The sequence below is a fragment of the Ailuropoda melanoleuca genome, chromosome 8 (genome assembly GCF_002007445.2).
Source record: "Ailuropoda melanoleuca isolate Jingjing chromosome 8, ASM200744v2, whole genome shotgun sequence".
In the NCBI taxonomy this organism is placed as follows: Eukaryota; Metazoa; Chordata; class Mammalia; order Carnivora; family Ursidae; genus Ailuropoda; species Ailuropoda melanoleuca.
Genome location: NC_048225.1, coordinates 90,611,174 through 90,623,888, shown reverse-complemented (window position 1 = coordinate 90,623,888; position 12,715 = coordinate 90,611,174). Strand labels below are relative to the sequence as shown.

At 43.9% G+C, this 12,715-nt stretch overlaps 1 protein-coding gene across 2 annotated transcripts in view; it reads right to left on the bottom strand.

Moving 5' to 3' along the window:
- The window catches only part of PTPN14 (protein tyrosine phosphatase non-receptor type 14), a 170,671-nt gene that overhangs the window by 111,966 nt on the left and 45,990 nt on the right, over nucleotides 1–12,715 (bottom strand). The window contains exon 1 of one of the 2 annotated variants that reach the window (XM_034666855.1): nucleotides 627–911. The exons of the other annotated variant lie outside the window; for it this stretch is intronic. The gene's annotated coding sequence lies outside the window, so the exon portion shown is untranslated. Of the gene's footprint in view, nucleotides 1–626; nucleotides 912–12,715 lie in introns of those variants that run through there. 2 annotated transcript variants of the gene reach the window in all.

The following is a 12,715-nucleotide window of genomic DNA, read 5'->3' as shown; positions in this document are numbered from 1 at the left end:
TTGAGAGACCATAGAATCTGCAACTCTCCAAATCCAGTTCTTTTCGCGGTCAGGGTCTACACCCTCAGTGATGTGCGCCCTGGAATGTTGCAGCTAATCATAGATAGGAAGCAGAATAGGAGAGTCCTGCCAGTGTCAGACACTAAGAAGGCAATAATGAGCACCTCCATTTTTAAAGCAGATACAATGACGGAAGCATTCTGCAAAGCAGGATCTCCAGTGGCCCTAGGAGATGGATCTTCCGAATGCCCCCATTTTAAGACTAGGGCACCAAGGCAGGATAAGTTATGACCTTGCCCGAGATCACACAGTTACTAATGCCACTATCTGACCCTCTGCACTTACTGAATGCTAAAACCATGCTAAAAACGCCCTGAAAGGGGGTAGGAAACGACCTGGTGATATAAAAAGAACAATGACAATAGCAAACAACCACATTCTATAAGGAAGGCTTCGACATGCCATCCGCAGGCGCTCTTTGCTCACCCAGAGTGGACTCTATTCAGAGATGGTGGAAATGTATCCCGAGCCCTAGGAGGTTCTTTGCAGAGGGCATGGCAGCAGAATTAGGGTCCTGCCCCGTCACAGCATCCCATACCTCCACCCCCCGATGCAGTGCCTCTTACCTCGACAACTTTCCTTCTAGGGTTCCAATCTGTGCTGCAGGGAGGGATAATCCTGGCCCATCACATACAACCTCTTCAAAAACCAACTTGAAAAACACAATCACAAGAGCAGCCGAAGAGGTTTTCCAGCCTGTTCATATGACTCACTCATCAAAACAAAAGAAACTCGCTGAAGGTAAACATACCTCCAACTTGCTTCACGCTCCTCTGGGATGTGCACCCTGAAGGGACAAAGCTGATCAAGAGAGAGGCTCTTCGCGAGAGGCGGTCACCAGTGACCTCCCTTGTTAGCAAAGTTTTCCACACCTCCCTCTCCCGCTTCCTTCCTGCCCATGCCTGAGTTTCCTCAACTTCCCTCACATGTCCAGGGCTTTCGGATGGGAGGACTCACCCGTGTCACTTCCTATCTGAACAGAAGCAGCAGCCACGCCTCTCCGCCAACTATCTCTGCAAGTGGATGGGTGCCCACAGCGTCCAGCTTCCCTGGGTACATCGCCACGTTCCCTGGTTTCTCTAGCCCCACCAGTGAACCTCGCCCAGATGTGGAATGATTTCCCTGAATAAGCCACTTACAGGCCGTAGAACCAGAGCTCCACATTTCTTCACTTTCTGCCTCACTTTCTGCATTTGTGCTCTGGGGTGGTAACAGTGCCCACCACCCAGAGCTGTTGGATTACACCCATCAGTGATCTATCAAGAGCTGGCACCGTGCCTGGCACACGGTGAGCGCTATTCATTTGTCCACAGTCACTGTCCTTATTGTTCCTGTCATTGAATCCTGCAGGAAGCCCAAGGAAACACCGACTGCCAAGTGTCACAAGTGTAAGAACGGGTCTCCAACAAGCCAGTGGTTATCGAATGTTGAAAGGTAAGGCTATTTCTCCCAAGGAGACAAAACATGAATGCAAAACATGCAACTACAGGTCTCGGGGACTGGGAACCATGACAGGATGCTCTGTGGGTTTCAGATACTGTGACCACCTCAGGGAGTCAGGCATCCAAGCAAGCGGGTTCTCAAGCGCTACAATGCAATCCCTGCTCCCGAGCCAAGAAGTTGAATCAGAGGGGAGAAAGAATGGAAACAGGTATGAACTAGTGTCAGCTGTTACACAGTTGCATAATCCCAACTGATGTAACCAAATGTTAATTACTAATGGGAGAAAACAAAGCTTCTAAACAGAGATGGTCATGCTGTAGGTTGGCATCTACATAATAGGCAGACGACATGCACACATGCACACGCACGCACAGGAAGCCCATCATAATCGTCCTTTCTTCCCTCTGTCCCCTGCCTATGAGACACACACACACACACACACACACACACACACACACACACACACAAACCTAAGTGGGTACTTGGAAAAAACTTATGTTGTACTAAGCAGCTCTCAGGGACATTACAAAGAAAAGGCACCTGCTTCTGGCAGAGTAACGTTGCTGTTATAAAAACAATTTGTCAGCATACTAACATTCCTGTTACCATCAGTGACTCAAAACTGAAGGTGCCCGGCTGCCTGCATCAGTGTTGAGCAAGCCCCGCCTCTAGAGACAAGAAGCCACCTGCAGAGATGGCTCCCCACTGGGAGCAGCCCTGAAGGGTGTGGGCACAGGAAGAAACAGGAGGGCGAATGTCAAGTGCTTCAGCTCTCAAGCTGGACTCTTAGCTCTTAAAAACTGAGAAACTTAAACATGTACGATTTCTAACAAATTCATATCTGATCAGTACAGCAAACACTACATGGAGTAAACCTGATTCGAGAGGCTCCCTTTGCTCTCCTGACTTATACCTATGCTTCAGAATGCTAAGGATTTCAAATCTCCCTGGAAATAAAACCTGTCTACTGAAATCTTTGTATATAAGCAAACACATCCCTGGGAAAATAAATGCATATCCATTCTTCAACTAGATTGTGCGAGGCCAGGAACCAACAATGCTTTCATACAGCTTTTAGAACCCCAAATCCCTCTGCACTATAATTAACGCATACTCTAACTCAGCAATGCCACTTTGGGGAAATAAAAAGCAATGAATTTTAAGGACTATGTATAAGGATGGTGCAGTAAACGTCGTCTGTACTAGAAGGTGGGGGACTGAAAACAACCTGAATGTCTATACTAGAATTGTGACCAATAATGCAGAGGCACATTATTTAGGGTATTATGAAATTATCAAAACTTAGTTAAAGTTGAATCTATGCACTCAGAGCAACACGCATTAAAAATCTATACCTACTGGCTTGTTGCAAAAGTTGCAGGGTAATACATAAGGCAAAAACAAAGCAAAGCTAGTCATCTTGTATGTGTCTATGCTTACACAATCTTGGAGAAAGGTGTGGAATATGTCCATCCTCAGAGGGATAAAAGGGGAAACAGAACATCTACTTTGTCTTTATACAATCTTTGGAGTATTAATGTTGTGTTAAACCCAAAAAACCCCTTATGTTAAATACTGCCTCTCCTGGGGCACCTGGGTGGCTCAGTCGATTAAGTGTCTGCCTTTGGCTCAGGTCCTGATCTCAAGCCCAGAGTCCAGTTCCCTGCTTAGTGGGGAGTCCGCTTCTCCCTCTGCCTCTGCCCCGCCCCCGCATGCACATTCTCTCTCTCTCAAATACATAAATAAAATCTTTAAAAATAAATATATAAATAAGTAAATACTACCTTTTCTAAATGCTAGATACAAAAAACTGGGGAGAAGTGTTCCTTCAGGAGTAATACTCTATCGGCCATCATTTAACACATCAGCTATAACAACATCTGTGTGATTACAATGTGCCAGAATTGAGCTAGACGTTTACAGGCATTGTATTATCTGACCCTCACAATCCCAGCTTACAGACAAGGAAACTGAGACTATGTAACCTGGCCAAAGTTCCAAAGCTAGCAGGTGGCAGACACTGGCTCCAAAGCTCAGTCTTCACAATTAGATTATACATACGGTAAAACGCACATTGACCATATATGCCCCCTTCACAAATAACAATACTTAGAACACTATCTCATTAACCACGTGGCTTTCAGCACGATATAAATCATACCTTGACAAAGAGCAAAAGCAAAACTAAAAAAAAAAAATCATTGGGATCAAACATTCCTTTTCAAAACTGGAATTAAAAACCACTTAAATCCTGGACTTCCATGAGTTTTCATTCTTTTAAATTATCAGTCCTAGACAGACCATTCTTTTTCTACTTTCAATAAAATTCTTAATCATCTTTAATTCTTCCTGATTACAAATTCATTATAAAAACAACAACAACAGAAAATTACAGAAAACTATGAGGGAAAAACAAAAATCACCCAAAATATCACCACCCAAACAGGATCAATTTCAAACTTTTGCATTCTTTATCCCATTCCTTTAAGTATATTTTAAATTTGTTGACACAGCTGGAATTGTACCACCTCATCTAATACTTTCTATTATTTTCCCTTATTATTGTTTCTGAAAAACTTACTGAAAGTAAGTAAAACTTACACATGTTTTTCAAAAACAAGTGTAAACTGTTACATAATATTCTACAGTACAGATCAACATTTATTTATTGTTGAAATGTGGGGTTGGTTCTGATTTTTTGCTATGGTTCAAAACAATCTGCCTATACCTCTGATTCTTTCTTTAGGGTAGATCCCTTTTTTTCTTTTTTTTTTTTTAAGATTTTATTTATTTATTTGTTTGTTTGAGAGAAGACAGAGAGATAGAGCACAAGCAGGGGGAGGGCTGAGGGAGAAGCAGACTCCCCGCTGAGCAAGGAGCCTGACTCAGGGCTGGATCCCAGGACCAGGACATCATGACCTAAGCCAAAAACCGACTGAGCCACCCCAGGCACCCCTTTAGGGTGATTTTTTTTTTTTTTAATTTGACAGAGAGAGAGACAGCCAGCAAGAGAGGGAACACAAGCAGGGGGAGTGGGAGAGGAAGAAGCAGGCTCCCAGCGGAGGAGCCTGATGTGGGGCTCGATCCCAGGACTCTGGGATCACGCCCTGAGCCAAAGGCAGATGCTTAACAACTGAGCCACCCAGGCGCCCCCCTTTAGGGTGATTCTTAAGGAAGAGAGTTATGAAGTCAAAAGCTGTATGTTTTTAGAAGGGTCTTACCGCATACTCCTAAACGGATTCCCAAAGGACTGTCAAATGCCGAAGCTATGATAAATTGCTATGATTTCCTTTTCTTTACCTGCCAAATGATTGAAATAATGTGTTTTCTCAAGGACTTCCATGAAAAACTGCATAATGTGGAACAGAAAGGAATCAAACTTGGGAGTCAAAAGCACCGAGCTCATGGGGCGCCTGGGTGGCATAGCGGTTAAGGCGTCTGCCTTCGGCTCAGGGCGTGATCCCGGCGTTACGGGATCGAGCCCCACGTCGGGCTCCTCCACTATGAGCCTGCTTCTTCCTCTCCCACTCCCCCTGCTTGTGTTCCCTCTCTCACTGGCTGTCTCTATCTCTGTCGAATAAAGAAATAAAATCTTAAAAAAAAAAAAAAAAAAAGCACCGAGATCAGGTTACAGCTTTCTTTTTTTCTTACTGGGTTACCTTAAGCATGGCGGCTCAACGAGGCAGGAAAGCTTTTGTAAAGGACAATTTCAACCCAAAAAGGATATAACAAAGTCCTAAAGTGAGAGCAGGTCTGGGCAGCAGAACGTCTCCCCAAATCCAGCCTGCAATAAATAGGATCCCTTCTCTGAGGAGAGTTTTTGAGAAACACAACGTGGTGTCCTCCATCAGGTGGTAACCACGGAGATTACTTGGCCTGCACATCAAATGACTGTACTTCCTTATATTTATATATCATTTCCTCAAAAACTATTATTCACTCAGCACAGACTACTGATTGTGGGAAATCCCAAAGAACAAGTAAAGACACCCTCTCTGCCTACCAAGTAGTAGGAAATGCTAGGTAAGGATAAAAACAGAGCGGCACATAGGCTGGGCGGCTGGGAAGAGATGAGCCCAGACATAAGCAAGGATGAGCAAGAAACAAGGAGGGGATGAAAAATGCACACCCACCACCTGGATGGAGACGGCTCTCTGGTTCGGGACAATCGACGGAAGGTAGGAGGGCAAATGGCAAAGGCACATGGCTCAAGAAGAAAAAAGAAGAGCATCCAGGGTGGAGAGATTCTGACTCTATATAAATGCAGTATTTGAAGCAAGAGCCATGGGGAGCCCACACAAATTCAGCATAAGGCAAGAATAAAAACTAAAATATTCTATTCATCTTACGAGTACATATGATTTTTTAAAATTGTTCCATTGAAGCCAACACTGAAGCCATAGTCCTTGGTCCTCAAGAGCACAACTGCATGAAAGTCAGACTGATAAATGAGGATTCTGACCTAGCAACTAAAACAGGCAAGTAGTGATGACTGAAGATTTCATTCTACTGCCTATGCCCAGACCCTCTCAAGGGAGGGTGAACTAATTTGGAAAAAAAAAAATAATAATGTCATGGTGGGGAATCCCTTCTATACTAACTTTTAGAAACACATCAAAGAGGGGCAACTTGGGTGGCTCAGTCAGTGAGTGTCCGACTCTTGGTTTTGGCTCGCGGGTTATGAAATCAAGCCCTATGTCAGCTCCCATGCTTAGCACAGAGTCTGCTTGAGATTCTCTGTCTCTGCCCCTCCCTCCCACTTATGCACACACTCTCAAATAAATAAAATCTATTAAAAAGAAAGAAAAGAAGCACATCAAAGCAAAATTATTCAGGGTGCCTGGGTGGCTCAGTCGGTTAAGCATCTGCCTTTGGCTCAGATCATGATCCCAAGGTCCTAGGATGGGGTCCTGCCTCAGGCTCCCTGCTCCACAGGGAGCCTTTCTCTCTCCGCCTTTGCCTCTCTCTCTGTCTCTCATGAATAAATAAATAAAATCTTAAAAAAAAAAAAAAAAGCAAAATTCCTCAAGATGGCCATACCTCGATGGCTCATTCCAATAACAATCTTCCAACCATACTGAAATTTCTTCTTCGTAAAATAAAATGATATCTCTACTGATAATTTTATCTATTTCCTCCTTGAAGTCTTTCCATCCTGCAGAGGGCAACTGGGAACCATCATCTCCATAACACATCGTGATATATTTAACACTCTTATTATGCCACTCACTGCCTCAGATTCTCCAACATAAATATTCCCACCTTGCTTGCCTTCTCTTTTGAGGTACTAGTTCATTGCCCTATAATCATCTCTGTGGTTCCCTCACTCTAAATCCTTGTTTTCTCTTCATTGCAGAACTAAAATGAGGCAAGTTATCTTTACAACCTAACTCATGGGGATGGGCTTATTTCAGAAAACACAGAGCACACATGTTGGATTTGCCCATGAAATTTTTACTTCAACAAAAATCACTCACTAGAGAAGACACCAAAAGAAAATCTAACCATGCTCTCATTTGTGTCAGATAATGAAGAAGAATGTGACAAAGGAAAAAGAAAGTATGAAGTGGGTCTGGAATACCTAGGCTTAATTCCTTGCTCCACCTGGTTACATGAATCCAGTCAATAATTAGAAAGTTAAAACAAGAAGGTGGGAGACAACAGGGTTTGCAAAACAAAGATGTTCCCCCAGTTGAAAAATCACTTCAGATCATGGAGGGCAACACAACACAAATGATACAAGCTCCATGTTTGAAGAAACAAGGGGGATTTCAGAAACCTCACACCAAAAAAAATAAAAAAATACAAATACAGATGGGAAAAACCTGGGAGAGTAAGCTAGATGGGCCTTCTGGAAGCTTAACTTTGAGAGGCACAAGGTACCAGGTGTTGGTTTTTGTTTTTGTGAGGTGGGTACGTCGTTTCGTTTTTGTGAAGTGTGTAGGTTGAGAGTAGGGAAGGATTTGAAAGTAGGGGAATTGTTTGAATGTCTTTACTCTTCCCAGTCCAGATGGTACAGGAAGTCAGAGGGCTCCAGGAGGAAAGAAAGAAGGGGGCAGGGTGAAATATTCTGACAAGTGGAAAGTTGTGTAAGAGGAGTTCCTTAAAGCAGTTAGAGGTATGTGGGAAGACTCAGTCAGATGTTTAAAGAAAACCAAGCAAATGCAAACGTGAAGCATTTACAAACTCGAGAAAAAACAAAAATGTGTCCAAGAAAAGAAGACCAATCTAAACACCACACTTGGCTAAGCTGTAAACATTCCTTGCGTATTTAAACTGAACAGAAAGCACTGAATTGAATCTAACCAGAGTATTAGTGCAACGATTCTGGAATGATGGCGGCAAGGAAGATGGGGTATAAATGAGCTAAGGTCCTTCCCTGCTGCTGCTGCCACCACCACCATCATCCTGGCTAATATTACGGAGCACTTAGCAGGCTTTACAGCTCTCATCCTGTGCCCTTGGAAGTGGACCTTGGGTCTCTCCCGGGAGTGTGCCACAAAACAGAAGGCATCATGAAGCCTCCCAGACTGAGAAAAGAGGGATGTGTCTCTAGCAAGGAAAGCCCCCTTTAATGTCCTGCAGTCGCCTTTGGAATTCTTCCAGCAAGGACAGGAGGAACATCCCACCCACCTTCAGGAAATCTATGGTAACTGCCAGAAGCAAGCCCGCATTAGACAAGACCAGATGACTGAAGAAGGGCCAGGGGACAGTGAGCTGGGAAAAGTCGACCTGAAGAGAAATCTAAAATACAACCAACCTTGCCCTCCACTCCACGACCCAGAAATACAGAAGGTTAATCACAGCACAAGCACAGACAGCTTTTGCACTGAGCCTAACCCCATGAAGAGCAGGGCTGAAGACATCCGGTCCTTTAGATGCACACAGTGATTCCCTGAGCACAGACATCCACAGACGCAGGAACCATTAAAACTGGTATTACTGAGAGGGTCGATGTCATGGTCACTAAATGTCTGTGACCAAAGCCATGCCTTAATTTTACCAGAAATTCAAAAAATTTGAATTTAAATTAAATTAAATCAAAATTGTCCTGGTATTTATTCTTTTAATTTCAGCTTTATTGGAGTATAACTGCATATAACATTGTAAGATATTTAAAGTGAATACCATGATTTGAAATATGTATTGTGAAAAGATTCATATATTGTATAATATATTAATTATATACGTATATATTAATACATATAATGACTATGACTCCAATGACTATGGCTCCGCTGTTGGCTTCAAAGGAATTTAAATTCATGTATATTGTATATATTAATGATATTCTGTGTTATATATTGTGAAAAGATTCCAGAATCGTCTCACTAATACTCTGGTTAGACTCAGTTCAGTGCTTTCGTTTCAGTATAAGTATGCAAGTAATGTTTATAGCTTAGCCAAGAGTGGTGTTTAGATTGGGTTTTCTTTCTTGGGCACATTTTTTGTATTAAAATCAAAATTTTGGATCTTGATTTTTTTTTTTTGAAATTATAGCTACCATTTCTGAAGCATCTCCTCCATACGAAACTCTATGTTCTAGTACTCGTGTCATCAACCCTGTGGTAGGCATTATACCCATTTTACAGATAAGCCAACTGAAGCTTACAGGGTTTAATTCCCCTAAGAAACATACTAGCTAGCGATGGAATTCACAGTCTCACTTAGGCTACATAGTCTCCCATCTTCCATAATACCTCAAAAGAGCCTTTATTATGACTTTTTTACAGAGTCTGGAGGGTTACAGGGAATCAATCTCTGCTGACGGAATTCTAACTTAGAGCTCGTGACCTACTGATAGTGTTGTACAAAACTAGTTAACCACGTTAGAAAAATAGACTCTTTGAGCACCTAGGGTTAGGACAATGGGAACGAAGTTGCTAGATGGCCCCAGGGTCAGAAGAAAAAGCAAGAATTGAGATTAGAAGGAGTAAAGAGGGAGGCGCCCCAGTCTTCACCCACATGGGCCTGGTGTTGGCTCTCGACATATGCCTGGCATTTACCATACTGTTCCTCTGTTTCAAAGACAAAAACAACTTCCCAAAAGTGAACAGAGGCCCATCTTGATACTGCAGTGTTAAAAAAATAAACCCAAATGTGGGAAAGTTCTCAGATATTTACATGACAAACTGGCACAGTTTTAACTTTGGCCCTTCTCAGGAAATCTGGAAAAGCTGACCCACTGTCACCCAGAGGCAAAGACCTTCTACCTATTTGTATTAATTTGTACATTTTGGTCCAATTCTCCAAAGCATCTTTTCATTCTACCAACAGAATAATAAATACCAGATAAACATGGAAGATGATGAACGTGTTAATTAACTAGACTGGGGGCAGGGGGTGGGAATCTTTTCACAATATACATGCATCTCAAATCACGGCATTCACTTTAAATATCTTACAATTTTATATGTAGTTACACTCCAATAAAGCTGAAATTTTTTAAAGAATTAAAAGAATAAATACCAGGAAAAAAACAATGCCCTTGTCTAGTTTCATGGGTAAGTGCGGATATGAACACAAACTTCACCACACATGCTCCTCGCAAGCCAATTCCAGCATGAAAACAAACTCAAGTCAAGCCACTGATCCGTGGACAGTTCACACAGGACTAGAGAAAGGAAAGGAAAGGAAGGAGGAGGCAGGGAACAACTTACTGAGTCTTGAAAACTAGCCAGACTGCTATTAAGGAAAGTGAATCAAAGACTCTTAAATCCAATTATAAGAGCAATAAGGGAAAAGAGCGTCATCAACCTCTGCTTTGCAAATGATGTATGAAAAGGTCTGAGAGCATCTTGTCGCAAGGTAACATGCTCACGGTGACTGAAACCTAAGCCCATGGGGTGAAGGGAGCTCCTCCCTAACAGGCTCCGGAAGGGGAGGCAGATGCTGCCAGTAGGACCTTTCAGCCCCAGAAATGGATGCATCTGAGAGGGGGTGGGGGAAGGCATTACCGGATGGCTTTGCTGATCTGCCACACCTCCCATCATCCCCGCATGGGAACAAGAGCAAACACAATCGGAACGGAGCTGGGGCCTAAAGTCCATGCCCTAAATAAAGCACCGTACCCCCTGGATGCAAAGACCTTGCCCTTACAGCACGACGCTTCTGAATGATACACGTGGAGGAAACCATGGGGCGTATAAGCCAACCTTTTAAACAGAAGAGGATTTCCACCCAAACTTGAAGTTTGTACTGACCCCAGGCCAGCCTCCCACGTAGGATGCAAGAAAAGGAACTGAAAGTCCAATCGGTTTTCCCTAGTTAGATGAAGATTCTATTTCAGGACAATGGCCTAACCCACACTTTTAAAAGAAATTCATTACTGCAAGTATTTATCAAGGACCTACTCTGGGCCAGGCACTAGCCTAGACGGTAGGGATAAAACTAGTTAAGAAGAGACACAGCTGTGTTGTCCTCACGGAGCTCACCTACCGTAAGCCACCTTAAATGTCTCTCAAACAACTGTCTACACAGGTGCACCAAGGAACTGAAATGAAGCAGGACGGGATTACTGCTGAGCATATAAAAATCACGGAATGACACATTGGCACAAGTCTTCTCTTTTCTCTTCTTTCTCTCTTTTCATCCTTGAACTACCCAATACCAGAACATTAAGGAATACCACCAACTTGCACTCACTCCACTCATTTCTTCAGAGCAATTACCAGGTGTCAGACAGTGTAAACACAAAGAGTATAACACGGGTCTTGTCTTCAGAAGCATGTAAAGTAATGAGGGCAATGAAGAATCAGAGGGCAAATGGCATTCTCGGGAAAGAGCTTTGACAGCTGTGTTTTAAAAGTTTTTTGCAAAACTGACACAAAGTAATATTATCGCCTTTTTCTTCTTACAAATGTCCCTATAACAAGCACAGACCTCAGAAAAGGCTCTTGACCTCTCTGCTATGTTGAAATGCATTTCATCCAAATGAGTTTGCTGCCACTTCTCCAGAAATGAAATTCACTTGACCCTCCCACTATGGCAATCAAAGACATCAGAATGCTCCCCAGTCTACACCGTGGCTAAAGCAGCCTCTAAAGACTAAATACAGTCGTGTGAGGGAGGTCCTTCAAGGACCTGGTCTACCGGAATAATGCGGAGGAGGAGGAAGAGGACGCTGACAATGACAATGGTGATTAATACCTGCATCTTCAATGTACTGAGCATTTACTATGCGTCAAGCACTGTGATGATTACAGCCCTACGAGAGAGGCAGATTATTCACCCCCATCGTACAGATGAAGAAACTGAGGACTGGAGAGATGTGGCTCAAGAACACAAAGCCAGGATGCGGCAGAGCCAAGCCCAAACGTGCACCCGTCGTACCACAGCCTCTCTCAGCCACCTTTCCTTGCATGCACCGAACTCCTGCCTTGGTACCATCTCTGTCCTCCACGCCTTCACGTGCTATTCCCTCTGAGAGACCCTACCTTCCAGTCGGCGTCCAGCTGACTCCTACCCGTCTTTCAGAACTCATTCGGAGTCACCTTTCCAGGAAACCTGTGTGGACGCCCCCTCTAAAGTCTGACTCTCCTGTCTGGATCCGCTCCGCCCTGGGCACGGACCCCCTCTCCCACAGCACTCTGCCATCACGGCCATTGGGTCAGAAGCCGCTCAAGGCCATGGGTCACTTCATATTCAACTCGGCGGCTCCACAGACCAGTGAGAGCACGTAGGCAGGGTCTCCGGGACCAGAAATCCCTGAGTTCAAGTCCTGACTCCGTTTCTTACCGACCTGACCAGTTAACTTACCTCTCTAAGCCTCGGTGTCTCATCTATAAAATGAAGGCTGTCAAGTGGCACTGAGCACAAAAGGCTGTTCCAAGGCTTAGCTCAGTAGGTGGCATGCGGTACGTGTTCAACGTCAGCTATCAGTAGTGAAGCACAGGTCCAAACCCAGCCCTCCAACAACAACGAACTTTGCCCTCAATAGCCGGCTTCTCTCTCCCCCCCCAATCTCAAGGCTCTGAGCAAATATAAAGCCACTCTTCTCATGATGTGGTTGGGGGGTATGAAAGCTCATTTCCACAACCAATCCAGGTCCCTTCCAGACCTAAACATTTAAAGAGCATTTAGGTTTGGGCGCCTAGGTGGCTCAGTCAGTTGGGCGGCGGGCTCTTGGTTTTGGCTCAGGTCATGACCTCAGGGTCCCAGGATCGAGCCTCACGTTGGATTCCCCACTCAGTGGGGAGTCTGCTTGTCCCTC